The sequence below is a fragment of the Mobula hypostoma genome, chromosome 2 (genome assembly GCF_963921235.1).
Source record: "Mobula hypostoma chromosome 2, sMobHyp1.1, whole genome shotgun sequence".
NCBI classification, from domain to species: Eukaryota; Metazoa; Chordata; class Chondrichthyes; order Myliobatiformes; family Myliobatidae; genus Mobula; species Mobula hypostoma.
This window is the reverse complement of record NC_086098.1, coordinates 60,134,540-60,158,352: the sequence shown is the minus strand read 5'-3', so window position 1 is coordinate 60,158,352 and position 23,813 is coordinate 60,134,540. Positions and strand designations below refer to the sequence as shown.

Below are 23,813 nucleotides of genomic sequence, written 5' to 3'. Positions count from 1 at the left end.
TTATTCATTTTCATAGGTGCTGCCTGACCTGCCGAGTTATTCCAGCATTGTCTGTGTGTGTGTGTGTCTGTTGCTTTGTATTTAAAAGTTGATTTCTTTCTTCAGTCCGACCCACTCTGATAATAACAACAATTGTGCGGGGCTGTAGGAAGAGGGCGCGAGCGCCCTGTGGAGCACGAGCAACACTACTAAAGACACGCGTATTTACCTCGACCACCATTTGAATCTGATAAAAGGGGACATCTCCCTCATGCTCCTAATATTAATTCCTGCAAACGCAATTAAAGTTCATTGCAGAGCGCCGAGGGTGGTGTTAAAAAGTCTCTGCGAAGCCTAATCGTAAGAAAATAATAAGAATATTTTAAAACCAGCGGACATGCAATCGCTTTGTGCATTGATAATCAAATAATGTCCGTTAACTGAATGCTGTAGGGCGAGAGAACTAAGTGTAAGGAAGCAGCATTTGTCTCCGATCATAAGGTCTTTACCCATTGGTTCTCTGCAGAGGAACTCCCTGGTGCGCAAGCCACTTGCTTCTGCTCTTCAGCAGTTTTGCAGCGTGGGGCTCGTCGACGTACGTATGCGTTTAATCGCTCGCTTTGTCATTATTTTTCAAAACAGCAAGTAATCTTGCACATACTGGACCGGAGATTTGTACCACGATAATAAGCAGCTGCATTTTGTCTGGCGGTAAGATTTTTTGGGCTTTTCTGTCTTAGGCAAAGTTCTGACCCACACGCTGGAACACATAAAAAAAAGTACATCTGTTTGAACGGGCTGGCATGTGTTTGTGGGGAAGCTTGGGGTTGGAATTTTTCGTTTAAAAGAGTGCTTGTATTTCTGTCATTCCAAGTGCAAAAACGTATATAAGCACAACATAATTAAAAGCTTGCCGTGCTCTTCATGTACAGCTTGGAAGAGATATGTTAATATGAGTCTGTGGTAAATCTAAACGCGCGCGCGCACACTCATCATCATCCTCAAACCCTTCAGTGGTCAACATCGTGCCAAGGAACGGTTTAACCTTTGGATTGTTTTTCGTAATATTCTTGGCGTCTTTTGAATTACAAAAAGTGCACTTTTTCTGTTTGAAGATATGTTAGCAATATTTGTAACATTGCTCAGTGTACATTTTCGCACACACATGATTTGTACTTAAAATACATCCGATTGCCATTGCTTAGTGTTATTAGTCCTTTCAAAAAATATTATGATCCATTTGAAAGGCAATGGATGTAGTTTTTATGGAAGATATATTAAATAAATTTTCCGTAACCATTTTGAGATATTACCGTAATTATTGATATTATTTCCAGTGATTTGACAAATAGGATATTTCTGATCATTGGCCAACTTTTGGAAGTTCAACCACAACAGTGGCTGAACACATCGCCCGATACGAATTCACTGAAGTTATCGCAGAACCTGCAATATTATTCCCGGATCGATGTTGCAAACTTGCCCATTATCCGCGATGACAATATAAGATATCGAGGAGCATGAACTCTATCATTGTATCAATGTAATTTTCTCTGTAAGACTTATGCGATCGTTGATATTGTAGGAAATAATTTGTTTCCCTCCACCATTGCGACCGCATTGCATTGTTGATTTTGCTCGCAGATAAATAATAGTTTAGCGATTTGAATGGGCAGCGGTGTATTGTTGCAGTGGATTCCTGTTAATTGGGCCATTAGTTAATCGGGGCAGCCGATTATTTGGGACAACTCTTAACAAACAAAAACTAAATCGCGAAAATAGCCGGGATTCTCTTCGTATATATGGGACAGTGCCGCTTCATTGGGGCAAGGGACGTCGAGCGTTCGACCTAGCGTCAGACGCGTGCACGTGAGTGGCTGTTGGACACAACACTGTGCTTAAAGCGAACCGTTTTTAAATAGCGTCAGCTGTGCGTGTTTGTGTTCACAAAGCAGTGATTTTGTCACAGCGTTGGCAAGAAATAAGCAGTAAGACCATTCTGAAATGTTTTGCTCACCGCGGTTTCAAGCATTTAGGCTTGGAGATGCCGGAAGCGACTTCAGTAAATTAAGAATTTACGAAGGTATCGACCGTCATCTTGAATGTTACAATGCAAATGATGATTTGGAGGATGCAATAAGCACCTGTGCTGATTTTGTTCATTTACAATCAAAGAACACAGCAGATGAATTCCACCATTTCACCATTGATAACTTTTAGGAACTAATGCATAGTTTTATAGTACTGTAGAAGGATTGATAGTGTTCTAATTTGTTCTGAGTAACGATTAATGTATTTAATTTCATTTAAATACATTAATCGTTACTCAGTTAAATGGTACTTTGTCTTTTTTATACCTTTAACTATTTCCATGAAACCTGACTAATTGGGGAAGCAGCTTAATTGGGCCAAAATGTACTGGTCTCCAATGTGCCCCAATTACCTGGTATCTACTGTATTACCATATTTATTTCCTATATTAATTAAATATGTATTGGCTACCTATTATTAGTGATACAGGTCAAATATGAGTTTTGAATCATTCATTAAATTAACAGTACTGGTCACCCGGTACCTGTGCTGCAAAAGAAATCAAAACTAATATTAATCTTACATTTTTAAGCATCTTATATTGCTTCGGAAATATATCTGCCTTTCAGGGGAGTAGATTTAGGACGAAGATGAGGAGGAGCTGCTTTTCCCAGAGAGAGGTGAATTTGTGGCAATAAGGCAGTGAAGGCTACCTCAGTAAATATGTTTAAGACAAGGTTGGATAGATTTTTGATAGGGGAATTAAGGGTTATGGGGAAAAGGCAGGTAGATGGGGATGAGTCCATGGCCAGATCAGCCATGATCTTATTGAATGGTGGAGCAGGCTCAATGGGTCAGATGGCCTACTGCTGCTCCTATTTCTTGAGTTCCTTTGAAAGATCCTGTGATCTTTTCAGTTGCTTCTCAGGGCAAGACATTCTAAGCTGCAACACTTGACAGATGAGAAAAAAAAATGCCAATTTCTGTCCATGCCATCAATTTAAAATTGTTGCTATTTGCCAAATTTCTAAAATCCTCATTGGAAATTGTTTTTACCATTTAGATGATTACAACATTTGAAAATTTTAAAGATCTGTTTTTAGACATTCCTGTTCTGAAAGAAATATATACATTTTGCAAGTTTTTGATAAAGAATTAGAGTTCTTAATTTATTTCTCCGTGAAGAATGTCTGGAGTGGTGCATGCTGCTTAGTGGATACCATGGTAAAAGTGATGATTTCTACTTGGATTTTCTCTGTACAATGAAAAAGATGTTCTTTAATATTATGGAAATATTGACTCCTTTCTGGCATGTGGTCTCTGAATACCACTTGCTGGATGAGACTTCATTCAATTCTTCATTATTAATTTGAATCTTAATGATGAACCTTCATGGCTTTTTAACCATTGAAGGACATCACAGCAAAACCTGTTTCTGTCTATTAAAGCAGATTTATAGTGGGCCTTGTTTTTATTTACCAAGACTAAATTGGACACAATGCAATTCTGGTTACTAGCTGATTGGAAACTAACTACAAGAGGGATAATTTTCGTCCCTCTTCCCTCGGGGAGAAGGCTCAGGAGCTTGAAGACTTATACAGCCAGATTTGGGAACAGCTTCTTTCCAAATGTGATAAGACTGCTGAACGGATCCTGACCCGGACCTGGGCTGTACCCTCCAAATATCCAGACCTGCCTCTCGATTTTTTTGCACTACCTTACTTTCACTTTTCTATTTTCTATTTATGATTTATAATTTAAATTTTTTAGTTTTTAATGTTTACTATCGATTTGTACCCCAGGGAGTGCGAAGCGCAGAATCAAATATCGCTGTGATGATTGTACGGTCTAGTACCAATTGTTTGGCGACAATAAAGTATGAAGTATAATTAGAGCGCAAGGCTGAGATCTTGCTATTTTAATAATTAATTATTTGTGTAACACGCTGCAAGGTTTCACTGCTAATGTAACAGCTTCTCTGTAATGTTCCACTGCTAAGGTAATGGTTTCTCTGTAGCAGCAATGTTTGGGTTATGACTAGAGATAACAGGGCATGTTAGCCAATGAACGGGATGTTGTTCTTTCTTGTGTGTCTGGAAACGGGGTATTTGTGGTCTTTTGCCGGGGAGAGATGAGGAGAGAAGACGTGAATGGAGAGAGTTGGTAGCCCACCGGACGGAGTGGACTTGGAGGGATGGTCCGAAGGTCAGCGACGATCAGAAGAGGTCGATGGTTGACGAACGGCCTTATCAGTGAGCTCCAACATTGCACATTAGACTGTTTTATGAGAATGGGCCCTTTTTAATTTTTTTTTTACTAACTATATAGTCAAATTAAGAATTACAAAGCTCAATTGTTTAATTGCATATTGTGTACTGTTTGTTATTTTGTGGTACTGATTTGTAATGGGACACATTGTGCAGCATCCACCCAAACGAGACTTCTTAAGTTTGGCTGGGCCGGTGGGGGGCGGGGGGCTATCATCCCCTATACTAAACCACTAGCCAAAGCGAGAGTTACATTTGTTTGTACACTTAACTAACGTGAACATTTATCATAATCTTTTGAAAAGTGCTTTTTTTGCTTACTTAAATACCCTCACTGTTATAATAGCATTAGAAATGTTTGGTGCCATTTTGATAGCAGAGCCACAGTTTGAAATTCCTTCATTTTGTAAAATCTTCAACGGAAGTTTGCTTGGTTTTGGGATTGCACTGACCCAAGCAGACCAGGAGGTCCTATGTTTATCTGTTGGTTTTTGCTGAATTACTTAATTTTTCAGCTGAGGTTTCAGAGGAGAACTGTATTGAGCATTTATGTCTCTGAGTTCGGAAGGGGCAGAAGTTTGCCTTGGTTCTGGAAAATCAACAAACTGCAGATGCTGGAATTCTGAAATGAAAAACAGAAAACATTGGAAACACTTATTAGGTCAGGTAGTAACAGTGGAAAGAGAAATAACTTGATGCTTCAAGTGGAAGGCTACTTGTCAGAACTGGGGAAAAGGAAAATAATTGCTGGTTTTAAGTTGGTGATTGGTAGGTGAAGAATGGGGTGCAATGGTTACTGCTCTTGTTTCAATGGATTGACTGCTGCAAAAAAGCAAACAAATCATTGAAGTTCAAATTCCTTGGAAGTGCGTCAGTCAAGCCATTTGAATTAAAACCAAATTTAAATATTTTTGGTTTCAAAAAGAGGTGTGTCCTTGCTAACGTAAATGTTCCAGTTCTGTGTCTTTTTGGAGAAAAAATACGGATGTCTGGTTCAGTTATTACAGTGACATTATCATGTCCCATTGGAAAGTAAGAAATCAACCATTTTGTCTATTTAATGGAGGAAACATATTTACACTGAAAATTACAAGCTTATAGTCTTGTTGTCAGGCAGGTTGGAGCTATTACGAATAGTGATAACCAATTACTAGATGGTCAAATGAACATTTGATATTCTCAGTCAGATTGTTCAGAAAAGCACAGAATGGCTCTCTTAGCTATATAGTCACCGTTCTTCTGTTGCCTTCTGCCTTGGTTCTAAGATGACTGATGAGGTTAATGTCAGACTATTCATTCTTGTGGAGCAGCAAGTGCCTGCTGGAACAGGTCAGTGGTTAGCTGTTTCTAATTTCAAGGATGGGCTTCCATATTCTCCCAATGCAGATCACGGTTACGGAACATCAATTCCCTGGAATGAGAGTGGACATTGCATACTTTCCAGGAAACCTCTGAGGACTAATGTTCTGAATGACTGTAAGGCTACAAATCCATATTAAGTTTGCTGACTGTCATTGGCTGATTCAAAAGTAGTGACGAATCAGCACATAGGAGGGAAATTGACAGTCTGGCTGAATGGTGCCACAATAACAACTTCTCACTCAATGTCAGCAAGACCAAGAAGTAGGAGTTTGCCTTGGTTCTTGAAAACCAACAAACTGCAGATGCTGGAAATCTGAAATTAACAAAAACAGAAAGCATTGGACACGCTTATTACGTCAGGCAGCCAACAGGTCAGATTGACTAGAGGAAAAAGAAACCAGAGGTCCATGAATCGGTCTTCATCAGGGGATTAGAGGAAGAGCGGGTCAGCAACTTTAAATTCCTTGGTGTTATAATTTCAGAGGATCTGCCTTGGGTTCAGCTGTAAGTGCCATTACAAAGAAAGCACAGCAGTGCCTCTACTTTCTTAGAAGTTTGCATAGATTCAGCATCTCATCTAAAACTTTGACAAACTTCTGTACTTGTGTTGTGGAGAGTATATTGACTGAAAAAGGATCTAGTGCTTTCTCGGTGTTTGTGATGAATAAACTGTTCTTGGGCTTCCATCAGGGTACATGTATTGATTTTTACCGATGTTTCGAAGGCAAACTCTGCCGTCTTCATCAGGGATGATGCCTGGGCAAGTCTAGTCCGGTGGTATTTATACCCATCGTAGTTCATCCTTCCTGATTGGTTAGTCCTCATCCAATCAGGTTTCCCCTCTCCCGTCTTACAGTGGAATTCCAGTTCTTATTTAGAAGTATGGTGGAAACCCACATCAAGGAGCATCGGAGGTGTATCATGTTGGGTTGCCTGGAGAAATTGGCAGTAGCAGAACATTGCAGGCGCAATGTCTATAGGGTTGACTTTGGCACAAAACTACTGCACTGCATCAATGGCTTTTGGGACCGCATGGTGAAGGAAGCCATTGAAATAAAACTAGAGGAAAAGAATTTTAACAAAAACCGAAGGTCTCCTAAATAGGAACTGGAATCTGATTGTAAACAAGGTGGGACAGCAGAAACCTGCTTGATTAGTCCTCACCCAATCAGGAGAGACAGAAAATGGGAGTATAAATACACTGTTCTAGACATGCCCAGGCATCGTCCCTGATAAAGATGACAGAGTTTGACATTGAAATGTTGGTTATAATTGATACCTGTACCCAGCTGGAAGCCCGAGAAGAGTTTATTTGTAGTATGTTCACTTGTTGTATGGAAACACCAATGTCCTTGAATGATAAAGCAAACAAAAAGTAGTAGATATGGCCCACTCCATCACGGGTAAAGCCATCCCCACGTCTACATGGAGACCTGTCGCAGGAAAGTAGCATCCATCATCAAAGACCTTCATCTCCTAGGCTCTGCTCTCTTCTTTCTGATGCCATCAGGAAGAAGATACAGGAGCCTCTGAACCTGTACCATCAGGTTCAGGAATAGTCATTACCCCTCAACCATTAGGCTCTTGAACCTGAGGGGATAACTTGAACTGAACACCCCAACACTGAACCATTCCTACAACTTTCAAGGACACTTCATTTCATGTTCTCAATATTTATTGCTTATTTATTATTATTTTCTTTTTGTATTTGCACATTGTTGTCTTTTGTACACTGGTTGCTTGTCCATCCTGTTACGTGTGGTCTTTCATGGATTCTGTTATTTCTCTTTGTAGATACTGTGAATGCCTGCAATAAAATGAATCTCAGGGATGTTAATGGTAATATACTGTATATGTACTTTGAAAATAAACTTGCTTAGAACTTGAACTTTGAGGACATCCTTGAGTCTCTTCCCGTAATGCCTCTGGTAATGTCTTCTTGTGATGGAGCTGGGAATAGACCTGTTTCAGAAATGTGGTGTTAGAACATGAACGGCATTGCCTGCCAAGTGAAGCCATTGAATATAATTAGGACCTCAGTCTTGGTGATATTAGCATAGAGGATGTTTCTCTTGGTTCATTTATCTTTCTAGTACATTTGGGGAAATACGTAGAAACAGCAACGATGGTAACTCCGCATGGCTTTAAGGAACAGTAATTGCTGCTGGTATCTCAGCATCATGATCCTTGTATATGATGTATTTTTTGTCTTGCTTGTGGTCTTGGATTTTTAAACATCCTTCTCCATCATTGACCAGTGGCACTGCTGGCACGGTTAATTTTTTCATGAATTTAATTGTTATCGTTGTCTTTATTGAGAATGAATCTTGAAATGTGGGAACTAGTTCACATTTTTGGGATCTTGCCATGAATTTTTTTTGTGAAAAGATATTATAAAGCAGGACAGGTTAGTAGACCATATCTGTCTTTTAATATGTAATTGGATATGCATCTAGATTTTTAGATTACTAACCTTTGTGTAAACTGGCTTGAAAACACCATTCTTGAGCTTTGGATGCAAAAGTATAGCCCTGGAAAGATGCCATAGCGTTCCATCAGTTCAGTGAGTAGCTGGCTCTGCATCCGGTGTGTTTCTTGTAAAACATTTTACTTGCTGGAGGAAAAGTTTATGTATACTTGGACTGTGGTTGTTTCTCCTTTTGCAGAGATGATCAAATCTCTGGGATTAGTCTTTCGAGGGTACCTATTAGTTTATTTAGGTTCATTGTGAAAAAAAGGTTCTCTATAAATTCTGCTTTTGTAAATTCCAGGAAAAAAATCTACTGTTTGTAATATCTATTAAATGTAATGAAAACAAATGAATTTTACTGTTAAATTAATGAAATACTCAATTTTGCCATTGCCTGCTGAACATAGTTGCTGCTTTTTTTGGAAATAGATAGATCCTTGGGATCTTAAATCTTGAATCAAAGTTAATTTTCTTCCTCTTAAATGCAAGACATAAAGCATAATTCCTCTGGAATATTCCGATGGCAGTACTTATCTTTACAAACTTTCAATAATTTACTCAGTGCTAGTGTCATTGTTGAAAATCAACATTTTGTTTTGATGACATCAATTGTTAGAACTATCTGAAGGCTTTCCCTTAGTTACACCAGATTTTTTTTTCTGTACTGTGAATTTTCACATATTGTATTAAGATGCCAATCATTTTGCTTTTTGTATATTTATTATATCCAGAAAATCATCAGTGCACCCGTTAATTAACAAATGGAAGGACTTTTGCTCACCCCAGTATTATCAGTGTGCTTCTTGCATATGGAAGGAAGAGATTTAATAGCAAAAGAAAACTATTGTTTCCAAACTTCTTTTATTTCAAACAAAATGGGTGAGTCTGTGTCAAATAGAGATACAACTTGTATAAATACACCTCAAAGAACTGAGCTGTCTCTCCATGTGAACAGAAATAAGGCTGTTGTGGTAAAGTTGGTTGCAGCATTACTAAAACCATTCTGTATGTTGATGTGTCGGGATTCATGAGCTCCACTTTTTGACGGCGTGTTGAAACGTCTTTATTGTAATCCAATGTGGGTCCATGCGGAGGATATAGCACAGATCCTGAAATGGTGAAATAAAATAGCCTGGAAATTGAATCAGTAAGCACTGTTTTGTTTAGGTGCTCATAAATAATGTTAGCAATTAATTCTGTGTGGGAAAAATAGCAGTGCTGTCAAAATTTGATGTGTACTGAATATTGTCTCTTCGCATGTTCCCATTTCTGGTCTTGTTGACATGGGTTGCATCTTTGAGTCCCAATTTATTGTTTTTTTTTCTCCATTAACTTGTGCTTATTTGAAGCGATTCTATAGGGGTATGGGGCAAAAGAAACATTAGGCCCAGATGGGCTGATTACAGAAGGTTAAAAGTATGGCAGTCGATTGGATGGGATATCTGCACACCAGCATTACTGAGGAGGAGGATACAGTAGGGAGATGGCAGCTGTGAATATGTTGTGAGTTTGTTTAGCCTGTTTACTCCCTTGTGCCCGGGTCTGATAATATTTCTGCTGTATGTAGGCTTTTGGATCATTTTCAGCTTTGAATAGGAAGAAGGAGAAGCCATTCATAGCTATTGAATTGGAGATTTCTGTTCTCCTATAGTGGGGCTGGTTATTGAGGGAATATTTGAAGCCTTCATGAAGCAAAATCTATGCAAAATGTGGACATTAGATTTGGCACTGGTCTGGGCAAGATCAATCTCGATCATAGAGCAAGTTTGTCTACCTGGTTCTCTGAGAGATCCATTGGAATTGTGGAATATGCCACTCCACCTCCCTGTCATGCCAGCACCCTTGAGCTCTCATTGGCTCTTAGATCAGATGCTTGTCTTTGGCCCAAAGCTAGCTTCTCCAGAGTGGCCACACAAGGTGGCATGCTGAATTTGAAAATGGATCATCCCCTCATGGATTTCTTTCTCAGATACTTGTTGGCCCTCAAGGTGAAATAGAGAAACTGTGTGCAGCCACTAAGAACACAAAAGAGACAGCAGATGCTGCGAATCTGGAGCAACATAAAAATGCTGAAAGAATTCAGCAGGTCGGATCACATCTATGTAAGGAAATGGCCAGTCAATGTTTCAGTCTTGATGAACGAAAACACTGACTGTCCTTTTCATTCGTAGATGCTGCCTGACTCATTGAGTTCCTCCAGCATTTTGTGTTGCACAGTAAGAACATTCTGTCATTATGTTAGGCCAACCAGACTTAACCAACAGCACTTGCAATGGGAAAGCACTGGATATTATCTTTTTGCCCAATCTTCCAACTTGTTTACATACTGCTGTAGCTTTAGACAACCTTTGGTGGCATCCACAACTCTAAGTTTTAATGTCTTCTGCAAACTTACTAATCATATCTCCTAAGTTCGTATCAATGTTGTCATATATATCACAAGCACCAAAGCCCAAGTGCTAATCCCTAATATACACCATGAATCAAAGACTTGGACATTAAAAAAAACATCTCCGCACTCTTGCCACTTGCTATCAAGGGAATTTTGGACATTTTTAGCCAGGTCACCTTGGATCCCATTTATCATAACCCTTTGGACTAGCCTACTAAGTTGGACCTTTTCAAATGCCTACTCAGTTTACATTTCACAGACGCCATTTGCAGTGATGGCAAGATAATAAATGGAGCCAGGCTCCTGCCTGTCTGTTTCAACTTTGCATGATTTCCTGAACTATTTATTTTCTAATAATAAAGCAGAATTTCATTTTCTTCATTATGTGAGATCTATTGCTGTTCAAGACAAAATTGGCCACAGTATGATGCCTATTGATTGTTAATGGACACGATGTCAAGCTGTCCCTTCTGTAGTATCACACAGTTCTAACACACTGGTATTTACAGTACTTGATGTTCTCCTTGCTTTGGCTGAGTTCCACACCATTGCCTTATGGTAACTCCTGAAATAATATCTGAGATGTCGTGTTGGTTAGGATGCAGTTGATGATGGTAAAGCCTTAAGACCTATTTGAGTGTACTGTGGTGGACAGCTCGACTGATGTAGACAGTGGATTCATACCTTTTGAAAGCTGTTGTAGTTCTCTAGTAGGGATCTGGTGGTGCTGGGGATTTCAGTACAGCAATGCTCAACCAATGTTGATTGAACATAGTGTAGTGTGAAAAACTGGAGATGATTGCCGCTCACCAAAATCCTGGCCTCCCAGTGCAGGTAGTGAAGGACACCAAGCAAGTGTCCTCATTTTGAATGAAGGAGTACTCAGAGTTTTGGATACATGGCCCTAGGAAAGTTTATTTTTTCTCTCTCATTGTCTTGTGACACGAACATTGAGGGAGCAAGGCCTTTGTAATTTATATAGTTCCCTGGATTCTCAAAGGGAGCCTGAAATTCTTTAGGAGTGGAGTCTACCACAGCCTTGGTAGAAGCCAGAAATGCCAAACATCCACATATTTGCTCAGCCCATCCTTTCCACAAATGGACAAAAGGAGACACTCCTTTCTCCTGGGGTATAGTGCACTCCAGTGAGCAGCAGATGAAAGATGGTATCATTAGCCACCTGGAATAACACCAAGTTGCGGAAGTTGCGGTGATCTTGACCTTGTATGGCTGTAGGCCTGAACAGAGTGCCTCTGTGATACTTGTCTTGGTAAATGCCAGCCTCTGGGGACTTTGCTGTATGGGGGTATTAACATAAGAATATGTGGATTTGTTACCATAGTTGTCAAACAGGAGCACTTCCATACTTCCACTCCTGGGTCTCTGTCGCTGTGATCCCTAGCCTGTAGCTGTCATTCAGAAAGCACTTCCAGCAGGATTGCCATGGAAGCAGACGTTCTAGGTAGTTTCCAGGTGTTGAAATGGCAATGGGAATCTGTAGTCAGAATCAGAATCTTTTTTCATCATTGATATATGTCGTGAAATTTGTTGTCTTGTGTCAGCTTTACAGTGCAATGCATCAAAAATTACCATAAGTTAAAATAACACACATAAAAAATGCTGGTGAATGCAGCAGGCCAGGCAGCATCTCTAGGAAGAGGTACAGTTGATGTTTCAGGCCGAGACCCTTTGTCAGGACTAACTGAAAGAAGAGATAGTAAGAGATTTGAAAGTAGGAGGGGGAGGGGGAGACCCGAAGTGTGCATACTTAGCCCACTGCTTTCACAGTGTGGAAAGAGTATAGCAGTGGGCTAAGTATGCCCCCTTGAGATGCCCGTATAGATTGCCAGCAAGTTCGATCGTCATGAGTGTAGTTTTCATTCTGTACCAAAGCTGAAGAAGACGGAACTTCCATTATATGTCCATGCATTACATAGGTTGAGGGCAGATATGCTGCTTCATCTCAATGTTATTTAGTTTGAACTGGTCACGCTTTAAAATGGCATTGCATAATAATGTCTTTAAGTGTTCACCTGAAAGGGAAGCTGCATCAGTGGTATCATGACTGGAATTGCCTACTTGAATATCTTGTGATGCAGATTGGAAATGGTTGTCATCCAAAATTCACTTTGGGGAAAATTAGTTTTCATGTTTGTGATATAATTTGAAGGCACGTGTTTGCCGCTTCAATTTCCAACCTAGCATTCATATTTTGATGCTATAATTGTTGGGCACCGTCAGCCTGAATAGCACAGAAAGGCTTAAAAGAGGTAATTACTTATTTGTTGTTGAGAATGGGGTAAAGAAAGAAAACATAAGAATGAACAAAAATTGACGGTCAATGTTGTGAGTAATTTTTTTTAATGGACATGTTATTGTTAAATACTTCTGTGAAATTAATCTTATGATTTATTTAACATAAACTATCCTGGCTGCTTCCTCTTTGGTCTATTTGCTTAATTCTTGGAGCTTTTTCAGAGTTGATTGTTTTGAATTTGTATTAGTTTCCAAGCATTTTGACCTTGCAATGATTTGCATTCCGTTTACTCCCACATGATCTGTTGTTGCTCACTTCATTTCCAAAAAGAGAGTAATATATTTTGCCCAATTATTTGGCTCATTGTAATTGTAGCTTATATGCTGCATTGTGATTTGAATGTGAAAATTACTTTATGATCCCAACGTAATTTATGGCTTTGTAATTAACAGTAGGACCCGATATTGAATCAGGAGAATAATTAAGGAGCAATATGTTAAACACAATCATTTTATTTTAAGCTAGTTCAATTTAGAAGTTGTTTCAAGATCATTATAAAATTGACCATTTGGGGCACACGATTCAAAATTTTGACGCAAAAGAACACTTGCAAGAGTTGATTGAGTGTTTGGAAAATTGATTGAAAATAAATGCAGTTATAAGGTTGGATGGGAGTAAATGCCCTGAGAAGCATGGAAATGTATTGAAGTAGCTTAAAGAGATCCATGTTATTTACAGTTACATTGGACATGCATTCATGCTTTGAAAATTACTTGTTTGAGAACATGAGTAATAGTCCTGATGAAGGGTCTTGGCCCGAAATGTCGACTGTTTATTCTTTCCCATCGATGCTGCCTGGCCTGCTGACTTCCTCCAGCATTTTGTGTGTTTTGCTTTGGATTTCCAGCATCTGCAGAATTTCTCGTGTTTGTGAGGAGTAATAGCCCAGTCAGTCACTTGGGCCTGCTGCTTCATTCACTGTCACATCTCTCTGAACTCATTTTTCTTGCCAATCTTCATGGTTAAATTATTTACGTAATATCCATTCTACCACTCAAATCTCACAATATACCTGACCTTATTTTGTACACTAGCTTGAAAATACTTGATGATCACGTTAGCTCAGTCATTAACACATAGGACAGCACAACATAGGAACAGGCCTTTTGGCCCACAATGTGACTAAATTTTAGCCTTTAGGCTAAATTACTTATGCTAGTAATTAGATGGCTAACTAAATTAATCTCTGCTCTTAATCTCTTCTCTGCTCATCACATGATTAGCTTAAAGCCTGTTTAATGTCTTTATGGTATTTACTTCCACTACCACCCCTGGCAGTGCATTGTGGGCACCCTTTATTCTCTGTGAGACAGGAGAGGAGCTCACCCAAATCTTCTCCTTCGAACTTGTCCCTCTCACCGGAAATGTCGGCATTAAACATGTCAACGGCTGAGGCCTAATGTTGATTCCTGTACTATAAGACATCGCAGCAGAATTAGGACTACTCCACCATTCCATCATGGCTGATTTATTATCCCTTTCAACCTCGTTCTCCTGCCATCTCCCCAAAACCTTTGACACCCTGATTAATCAAGAACCTATCAACCTCCGCTTTAAGTATATCCAATGAACTGGCCTGCAGTAGTTTGTGGCAATGAATTCCACTGATTCACCACCCTCTCACTTCTCATCTCATCTGTTCTGAATGGATGTCCCTCAACTCTGGTCCTAGACTTTCCTACTATTGGAAACATCCTCTCTACATCCACTCTATCTAGGCCTTTCAATATTCAACAGGTTTCAGTGAGATCCCCCATCATTCATCTAAACTCCAGTGAGTACAGGCCCAGAGCCATCAAACGCCCCTCATATATTCTGGACCCTCTCCAATGCCAGCACATCCTTCCTTAGATAAGGGGCCCAAAACTGTATGTTAGAACAATTTTTTTTGGATTTAGGACATTTACATTTAGCAAATGACTTTGGCTACCAGTCTTCACCACTGAATATAATTTGTGGATTTAATTTGGAATGCAGCTCTGAACAATATGTTCCTAGATCCCATGAATCCCAGACCAGACAATGCTGATTAAAATTCATTTGGATGTGTGTGGTGTGGGTGCGATCGGGGAGGTGTGGAGTTTGTGTGTAGTTTCAAAGAAAGCATCATCAATATATTGTAAATATGGAATTTGTCCTTTGATGTTTAGCACATAAAATATCGAGCCGCACATTAGGCCTGCCAGATCTTTCGACTGAAAGCATCTCCATATGATGCCTGCTGTACCTTGTTTTGTCGAACAAAGGAGCTGCTTCATAACAACCAGTACTTTTCTCCAGTGACTTCATTCACACAGCAACACTTGGTGACAGGAGTGGGATACCTTTGTGTGATCCATCATGTGACCGGTGATCTTAGCAGTCTAAGTGGGTGAGTATTTTTAAAATTAACACTCACACTTGGATCTGTTCAGGTTGGTGGTAGACGGGAACACGAGGTGTCACGAACACGGAGAGCTGAACTGGTAGATATAAAAGTTGTGTGCATGCGTGTGTGCACGCATGCCTTGGTGTTACAGTTAGATTCAAGGGAATACAGCAGGCATCTTGAGTTTAGGTGCTCAAAAGTGGCAGATTGCAGAGTACATACTCTATGGTTTTAAGTAGGTGCTGTTTAACTGATACCCATCATTTATACTTTGTGTAGTGTCGGAACTAGTGTGGGGATATTTCAGGGAGAAGTTTTACCCAGATATATATGTCAGGATGGCACCTAAGTCAGGTCAAGAACCCTAATGATCTGAGCCAGCCCTTTACTCTAGTTACAACCATTCAGGAGTTCATCACCCCCCACAGAGAAACAGCATTTTGTCAGAGTTGCCCTCAGTTAAAGTTGCATTTGGGAATTCAGAGTTCTAGTGCAAGCTCGAGGAAATGGTTGAAATTCGCCATGTGCTCCCTAAAGATATACACGTGTTGATAAAAGCAAAGTGCCTGAGAAATATGTGGGACATTATGGCCCAGGGGCTGCGGGATGGTACATGGGCAACTTCTGGGAATATCAGCAATGAAGAAAGGCATTGCTCTTTTAAAGGGGAAGTGAGGCAGCGACTGGAGGGAGGGGAGAGTAACTGGAGAACGATAACGGCAGTGATTCAAGGAGTTGATGAGACAGCCATAGATTATGCAGAACATAAACATTGAGTGTATGAGGAGTATTCAGGGTTGAATAATCCAGGGAGGGACCACCCATTCTTCCAGAAAGTGATGAAGGAATGCCTGAGCTCAGCCTACCAGGAAGTTTTAGATTTAGGAATAGCTGTGGGGTCGACCTACTCTGTGATAGTTTTGTTGGCTGGTGAGATAGACCAAAGAAAGTGCAAGAGAAATCGTAAAGTGGCTATAGTGGATGTAGCTCCTGTGATGTCCCAGAGGGTTTGTTTTGTTTGCCAGCAGCCAGGGCGCGAAGCAAGTAGCTCCTGGAATAGAAGTGGGAGGGTAAGGGAGTTGATGTGCTACAGCTGTGGCCTATTGGGACTTGGTTGGAGGCAGTGTCCAAAAAAAAGGAAAGAAAAACAGGTGAAAGTCTTGGCAGACATGCGATCTCTCATCGCACTGACACTCAGTGTGACCAGTCTGCTGATCGGATCACAGAGCTGGTGAAAGTGGCTTCTAGGTCAGAAAAAGAAGTGGCAGTGGCTCCCACTGCCAGTGCTGGTGACTCACGGATGTACACAGCAGCATTGTTAGGGGGATGGCAATGCAGTGTGTTAGTTGACATGGGTATCGATATTGATAACTGACCTACCCTTCCCAACAACTGGACAGGTTATTTATATTCAGGTTGTAGGAGGAAAAACAGTGAAATCAGAAAGAAGCAAGTCGCAAATACTTGCAATCAGTGGACTTCAGCTTCCAATGTATTTCTGTCCAAGTAATAGGGGTACTATCCTTGGAATGGATAGTCTGTTGGAAGTAGTAGCTGTTATAGATTAATGAAAGGGAGAAATAATATGGACAAGCCAGGGGCTGAGAACAGGTACAACCAACAGAGAACACAACATAGCCAGTGTAGTTGCACTGACAGGGTAAAGTGAAGGAACTAAAACACCAGGAGATACTCAGAGAAACTATGGTAACTACTAACTTGCCTATATGGTCAGTAAAGAAGCCCGATGGATTATATCGATTAACAATAGTCTATACCGCCCTTACAATCTTGCCAAGATTGCATCCCATTTTGGTGAACCCTGCAACAATCCTGAATGGTCTGTCTCCAGAACATAATGTTTTTTCAGTGCTGGATATCAGTGATGTATTTTGGGGGCTCCCCTTAGCACCTAGAGTCCCAAGACCAATTTGCCTTCCCCATGGGTGGGCAGCAGTATGCGTGGACCAGTCTCCCCCATGGATTGCACAGTAGCCCAGCCATTTTTCATAAGGTCATGGCACAGACTTTGGAAAAGCTCAATCTAACGATCTACCGGTCAACCTGCTTACAATATGTAGATGACCTATTAACGGCTTCGGAAGATGAAGCCGGTCGTTTAGGGGCAATAGCCAGTGTTTTAGAGATACCGCAGGATGAGGGGTTTACAATCAGTCCACACAAGGCTCAGATAGGAAAGCAAACTGTACGGTATCTAGGCTACACCATTTCCCAGGGGAGAAAGAACAGATTCAGAATCCGGTTTATTATCACCGGCATGTGACGTGAAATTTGTTAACTTAGCAGCAGCAGTTCAATGCGATACATAATCTAGCAGAGAGAGAGAGAGAGAGAGAAAAATAAAATAAAATAAAACAATAATAAATAAACAAATAAGTGTATTGAATAGATTTTAAAAAGTGTGCAAAAACAGAAATACTGTATATTTAAAAAAGTGAGGTAGTGACATTCGGCAATCAGCTTCATGCCCTGCCCAGTAAATGTAAGCCAAGTAAGGAAGGTAACGAGTCCATTCAATTTCTGGCATAATTTCATACTAGAGTTCTCCTTGCTAGTGACCCCGATACAGGCCTTAATTAAAGGAGGGAAACCCCCTCTGGAGGAAGTAAGATGGAGGACAGATGAGAAAAAGCCTTTTACGGCTATCAAAAAAGCTCTGGTCTCTACACCCGCGCTAGGATTACCAGATGTGGCTTGGCCCTTTCATCTATACTGGAGCAATGAGGGAGGGTATCACAATGCGGTAGTGGTCTAGGAGCATGGGGACACAAGGCCAGTGGCATATTATTCAAGGATACAGTCACCCATTGCAGTCGGAATTACCCGCTGCTCAGCAGCTTCAGACTGCGCTGCGTGTGCAGTGTGAGGAAGTGAACGAGTTGCAATGATGGGACAACTCATACCACACACACCCCATGCCATTGTAGAGCCCCTGAATACGGGGAGGCTGAGAGCAGTCACAGACAGCAGAAGGGCAGGTATTCAGCACGGGCACATAATACAGCAACTGCTGGGAGCAGTGAGTCTGCCAGCTGAGGTGGCAGTAATTAAAGTAAAAGCTCACCAGAAATGGGAGAGTAAGGAGCGGAAAGGAAATGAGTGGGAAGATAGCAGTGCAAAGAAGGCAGCAGAGGAACAAGAGGCAATTGAAATTTCAGGCGTGCAGGAAGAAATGACAGAAGCCAGTTCAGTATAATTATGAAGAGGTGGAGACAGAAGAGACAGGGAAATGGAGAAAGGAAGCAAAGGAGGGACTAGATGGGGGCTGGACGCACTGGGAGAAAAGAGTCATGGTGGCCTCACCATGTATTAGGCAGATACTATTGAAGTTATATCATGGGTGATGCATCAGGAAAGGCAGAGCATGATCACAACCGTCCGGCAGGACTGGTGGTGGCCAGGGATAGGTGGAGATGCTGTGAAATTTTGCCGCCATTGTATCAATTGTGCCCAGCATAACCCTGGTAGGGGCATAAAGCTACAGCTGGCAAATCAGCCACAGCCGAAGGAACCCTGGGAAAATATCCAGGTGGACTTCACAGGGCCCCTGCTGAAGAGCAAGGGGAAAAGCTACTGTTTAGAAATTACAGATCACTTCACTTGGTGGGTAGAGGCTTTCCCAACAAGGGACTGCATCGCTGCACAGATTCTAGCTCAGTAAGTCCTCCCAAGGTGGGGAAGCCTAGTTCAGGTGGACTTGGAAGGGTGCACATTTCACAGGGAAAGTGATGAAGGAAATGTGCCAACTGCTAGGAATTCGACAACGGTTCCACGTGCCCTACCACCCTCACAGTTCAGGAATGGTAGAAAAGATAAACCGGACAATCAAGAACATCTTAGCCAAAACTATAGCTGAGATGGGAAAGAATGGATTGACGTATTACCAGTGAAGCCCCTTTTTACTGGGTGTGTCTGGAGAATCAGTTTGTTAGTCCCTCGCTAACAGCCACCGGAAATGGTGGTGAGAAAACCACCTTTCTCAGATTGTGTACATCAAGGCTAGATATGACTTTGGTCTTGCCAAACCTGTGAGGTTGGGATGTCTTGCCCACCAAACCCCGATTTGTGTGAATAATGTGTAGCTTACTACTCCCATGCGATCACCTGTTGGCAGGAAATAATTGACTGCGCACTGTATACAACATTTAAGAAGGTACAGTTATGAATGTTAACTTAACCAAATAGTTATTTAAAAAAAAGAAAGGAAGAAAACAAAGGCCCCATCATAATTAAACAGTCAAATGTGCACAGGTTGGAGCACAAATCTTCCAAAAGCCGATGTGTCCGATGCGCTGATGGCGCTAACTCATATTCACTGATCCCTGGCAGTATTCCCTCTCCCGGGCCCACTGAGTCGTGCATTCCCACTGGATTGAATCCTAAGGGCAGTTCCCTTGAGCTTCTTCTCTCCATCTCCCGCAGAAAGAGACCTCGACCCACCTCAGTGCCCATCACGAAACCTCTCCCCCCAGCATTCTCTAGAACCTTCTCCCAGTTCTATCCTCCTGATTGGATGACACAACATTCCTAAGCATCCCATATCTCTACCAGCATAACACATTGCTTCTTCAGAAAACCATTATATGAAATACTCTATAGTTTTATCTTTACCAGGGATCCTGATGAGATCGTGAGCAACCCCTACAAGTTATTGACTCCCTTATGGGGTAATTACAGGTTGCAGTGAGCTTGGGGCTTACAGGGATAGAATGACACAGTGCGTGAAAGACTGTTTAACCAATTTAAAGTGTTGAAGGATTGAGCAAAACAACAGCAGCACATTGCTGATCAGAGCGAGCTGAAGGGAAAGGAGATAATCCTCCCACAGTGGGGAACCAAGTCATGGTGAGGGAACTGCCTGAAAGGGCAGGGGTTTGCTCCCAGATGGATAGGACCTCGGATGGTACTTTAACAAGTGACACTTGTGTCTGTGTGCAGACTCCGTGAGGCAGCCCTTGGAAACACTGGACTCAGGACTCAGATTAAACTGTACAACTCACCTTCTTGCTCCCACAGACAGAGTGGGGGATCAAGTGTACCCAGTGTTACGTACCCCGTAACTGGGTTGCCAAACCAGCAGAAATGGACCACTAGTTGGAGTCTGGTTTAACAGAAACTAATAAAGTTTTATTAAAGAAATAAGTAACACAGTACTCTAATCGTAGGGATATAAATGCAACAGGTTAGCAATGATAAAACACACATGTACACAGAACAAGGGTAATAGGAATCAACCAAGCTCTATCGCAGTCTAGGGGTAAAATGATCAGTCTCAAGTGACGCAGAGTTCAGTTCAGCTTAGTACATTTCGCAGTAATCGCTGTTGTGCTGTTGGAGAGAGAGAGCGAGCGAGAAATGCAAATTTTGATTCAAGCAGACCTTTGATGTTCACAGGTGGTTTCGGGTGGACCCTTTTTATGTCTTCTGTGGTCACCGACTGACCCCTCCATTCTGGATACGACCGTTCTTCCGCGGTGAACCCGGCACCCAGGCAAGGGCGGACACACACACCAGGTTCCCACTGATCGTACCCTTTTCACCCTGTGCGTCTATGGTTGGTTCCCGCGAACCAGACCCCCAAACTCCCACCAACTTGTAGGGGCACACTGCTCTTCCAGGGTCTCGTTATCTCGTGATCTCGTGGTGTGTGTCGTGCCTTAGCGAGCCTGTTCTTTTTATCCCCCTGCTGGGGTATTGCCTGTCCAAACTTCAAATAGTTCAGGTTCAAAGCAATTGGTCTGTCAATAACTGAAATGTGTTTCTTTCTCGTTAATCTCTCTCTTCTCTCTTATTAGCATTTTGAATGTTTCTCCATTGTCTCCCTTATCTCTCTCTCATTAGCATCAATCTTCTGATAACTTGGTTTTTCATCACACCAATAACCATGTGATTACAGAGAACCTAAGATATGAACACCAGCTGGCCACACCAGACCTGACCACAGTTGATGGAAACACACCCACAGCAAACCTGAAGGCGGAAGACATAAAGGGTGTGACAGAAACCCGTGAATAGCATGCTAAAGTGTGATGGTGATGGTACTCTGTAATGAAGGCTGGTTGCTGAAAGTAGATGATCAGTTGAGTAGCATGGAATAGAAAAGATATTGGGGAAACTAGACTTGGAGGATTTAAGTTAACGCAGAAACAGCAGGTTCCACAACTATGGTAGCGTGGTAGATTGAGAAAGATTGCATACAGCATCTGAAAGCAGTCACCCCCACCCTGAATGGGGATTATATACAAATGAGCTGGGCCCTTTCAGCAGTCGGGCCAGCAATTGACTGGACAGTTTGGAAGGGAGTGCCCCGGGGGAGAAGGTCCTTGCAGTCATTCAAATTGAGACCACCCCAACCCCTTCCTGTACCTTGATAACAGGGCCTTTGAGCCTGATGCACTCACCTTGCTGATGCCCCTGGAAAGAGAATTTAAGCTCCCAGAGGATGAAGGGGTGAAGATAAGGAATGTGACTGAGCTGCAGTCGGCCAGCAGGCAAAGAGCCAACAGGCATGTGAATGAAGTGCATTCTACCAGACACGGAGCAAATCAGCTACACCCTGTTGTGTTTTCTGTCCCTTGTTAATTCTTTTCATCACCCAAAGACTGATTCTACTTTCTTATCTTCCGAGCCAAGAAGCTTCTCACAATGGTTTCAGTGTTTTCCTAGAAATTTCATTCTATTCCTTTCTTATGCTTCAAGTCCCAAGGAAAATGCAATTGGTAGAACTATCACGCACCCATATCTCTGTATTGGTATTACGTGAAGCTTAATTCTCTTTTGTTTTTGCAATTAATTTATTCATTTTGTTATAACATCTTTGTGCTTCCAGATAAATTTGCAAAACTCATCTGCTGCTGCATTATAATTATATACGCTATTTCCTCACAAAGTACAATCTGTTTATCATTAACTGGTTACTACATTTTCATCCTGCTTGTGTTTCCCCTCTCACTCACTATTCAAGTACCACCCCCCCCCCGTAGTCCTTAATATTATCAGTACACTGGACTTAATCAAATTTGAGTAAACCTCTCTCTTTTCCTGGTACTGGTGCCAACACTCCATAAATCAAATTGCCTTTCTCCCACAACAAATTTTGAGCCATATATTCCACTCTCTGCTTTGTTAACCTGATGTCAATGTATAGCTGGCTGTAATCCAAAGCATTTTTACCTTGTTATTTACACCCTAGCTCCTCCTACTCCCCTCGGAAAAGCCTCCTTTTAAAGTAAATTTAACAAAGTCATGTTCCCTCGAGAATCGCGGTAACTCAATCCTCCCCCTCTTGCTCCAGCACTGAATCATATAAGTAATAAATTGATTGTTTCTGTGATCATTATAGCTGCACCAAACAAAAATCAGAATGGCTGACGGAAATTTACTTCAGTTTGCTGATTTTCAGTCAAGTTTCTTATTTGATCACGTATGTAGGGTGGGCCTCACAATCTGTTATCAAGAAACTTGAATTTTGTAAACTGTGTGAAAAATCTCACTGGTTTTTGTCCCTGTTTTTAAATATTTACTCAAGTAATTTGGAAATCGTTGGTGAGGAGGGCATTTATTGTGCACGCCAATTAATCCTTTATGCAAACAGATTTAAACACTGGACCCAGAGTTTATTTTGCATGAGTTTACACAGGGGGAAGCAGCTTACCATTCCCGATGTACGAGCAGACTAAATCAGCCTTATCATAGATTGGAAGTTTTGTGGTTATTATTGATCTTTAATTACAGATTTTGTAATTATGTGAACTTAATATTTCTTGCTGGAGTGTTGAGATTTGGACTTGTGTTCCTGGATCGATGGTTTGGCCTCTTGGTGGAAGTGCAAAAGCCTGGTTCTGTCAAAAGACAGAGGGACATTCCTTGTTCCGGGTACTTGAGTATGTTGGAACAAGAGATTGCATTGTTCAGATGCTTAAGTGTGAGATGATATTCAGTCCACAGTGTGAATGCGAGCACTGAAGATTTTTCTGAATTTCAGAGAGATAGACAGTTGTTTGCTTCTTACGATCTTGCCCAAGGTTGACTATTCATTGGGAGCAGGGAACTGAGTCTCTGCAAAGCAATGTGCAGGGATTCTTCAAGCTTTTTGTGATACTGTCTTTTTGTTTTTAAGAGAACAACATCCCGATCAGACTTCAGGCCATGCCTCTCATGGATTTGTGCTAATATTATTTTGTGTCTGTATGTGCTGTTATTACTACATATGCTGTGCTCTGTGTGTGATCATATGTACTGTGTTTTATTCCTTGTCACCTGACGAATGTTGTTTTGTTTAGCTATATAAATGTATATAGTTGAACAACAATTGAACTTGAACTTGGGAAAGCCCCTAAGGGTTAACAATATATTTTGTGGCCTTTATTGTGATGGACAAATTTAGGGTTTAAAGTCTTAAAACATTTATTTACTATGAAAAATTATGCAGGAAAGATGGATAATGTAAATTTCTGTATCTGTGTATATCTGGGTCTAATCATTTGTGTAATTATTGCAATTTTATCTAACAGCAACAAAGATAAAAATGCAAAGTAAGATCGCTAAAAAGGAGTAAATTTTCAAACATGAGCCTGAAAATTATTGATGGTCGTAGGAATGACAGT

General features: G+C 41.1%; 1 protein-coding gene across 4 annotated transcripts in view; it reads left to right on the top strand.

Moving 5' to 3' along the window:
• The first annotated feature begins 557 nt into the window (after positions 1-557).
• The window catches only part of greb1 (growth regulating estrogen receptor binding 1), a 304,535-nt gene continuing 281,279 nt past the window's right edge, over positions 558-23,813 (top strand). For 3 of the 4 annotated variants that reach the window (XM_063037530.1, XM_063037522.1, XM_063037506.1), the window contains exon 1: positions 558-690. The gene's annotated coding sequence lies outside the window, so the exon portion shown is untranslated. Of the gene's footprint in view, positions 691-22,565; positions 22,631-23,813 lie in introns of those variants that run through there. The other variant, XM_063037517.1, reaches the window with a different exon arrangement.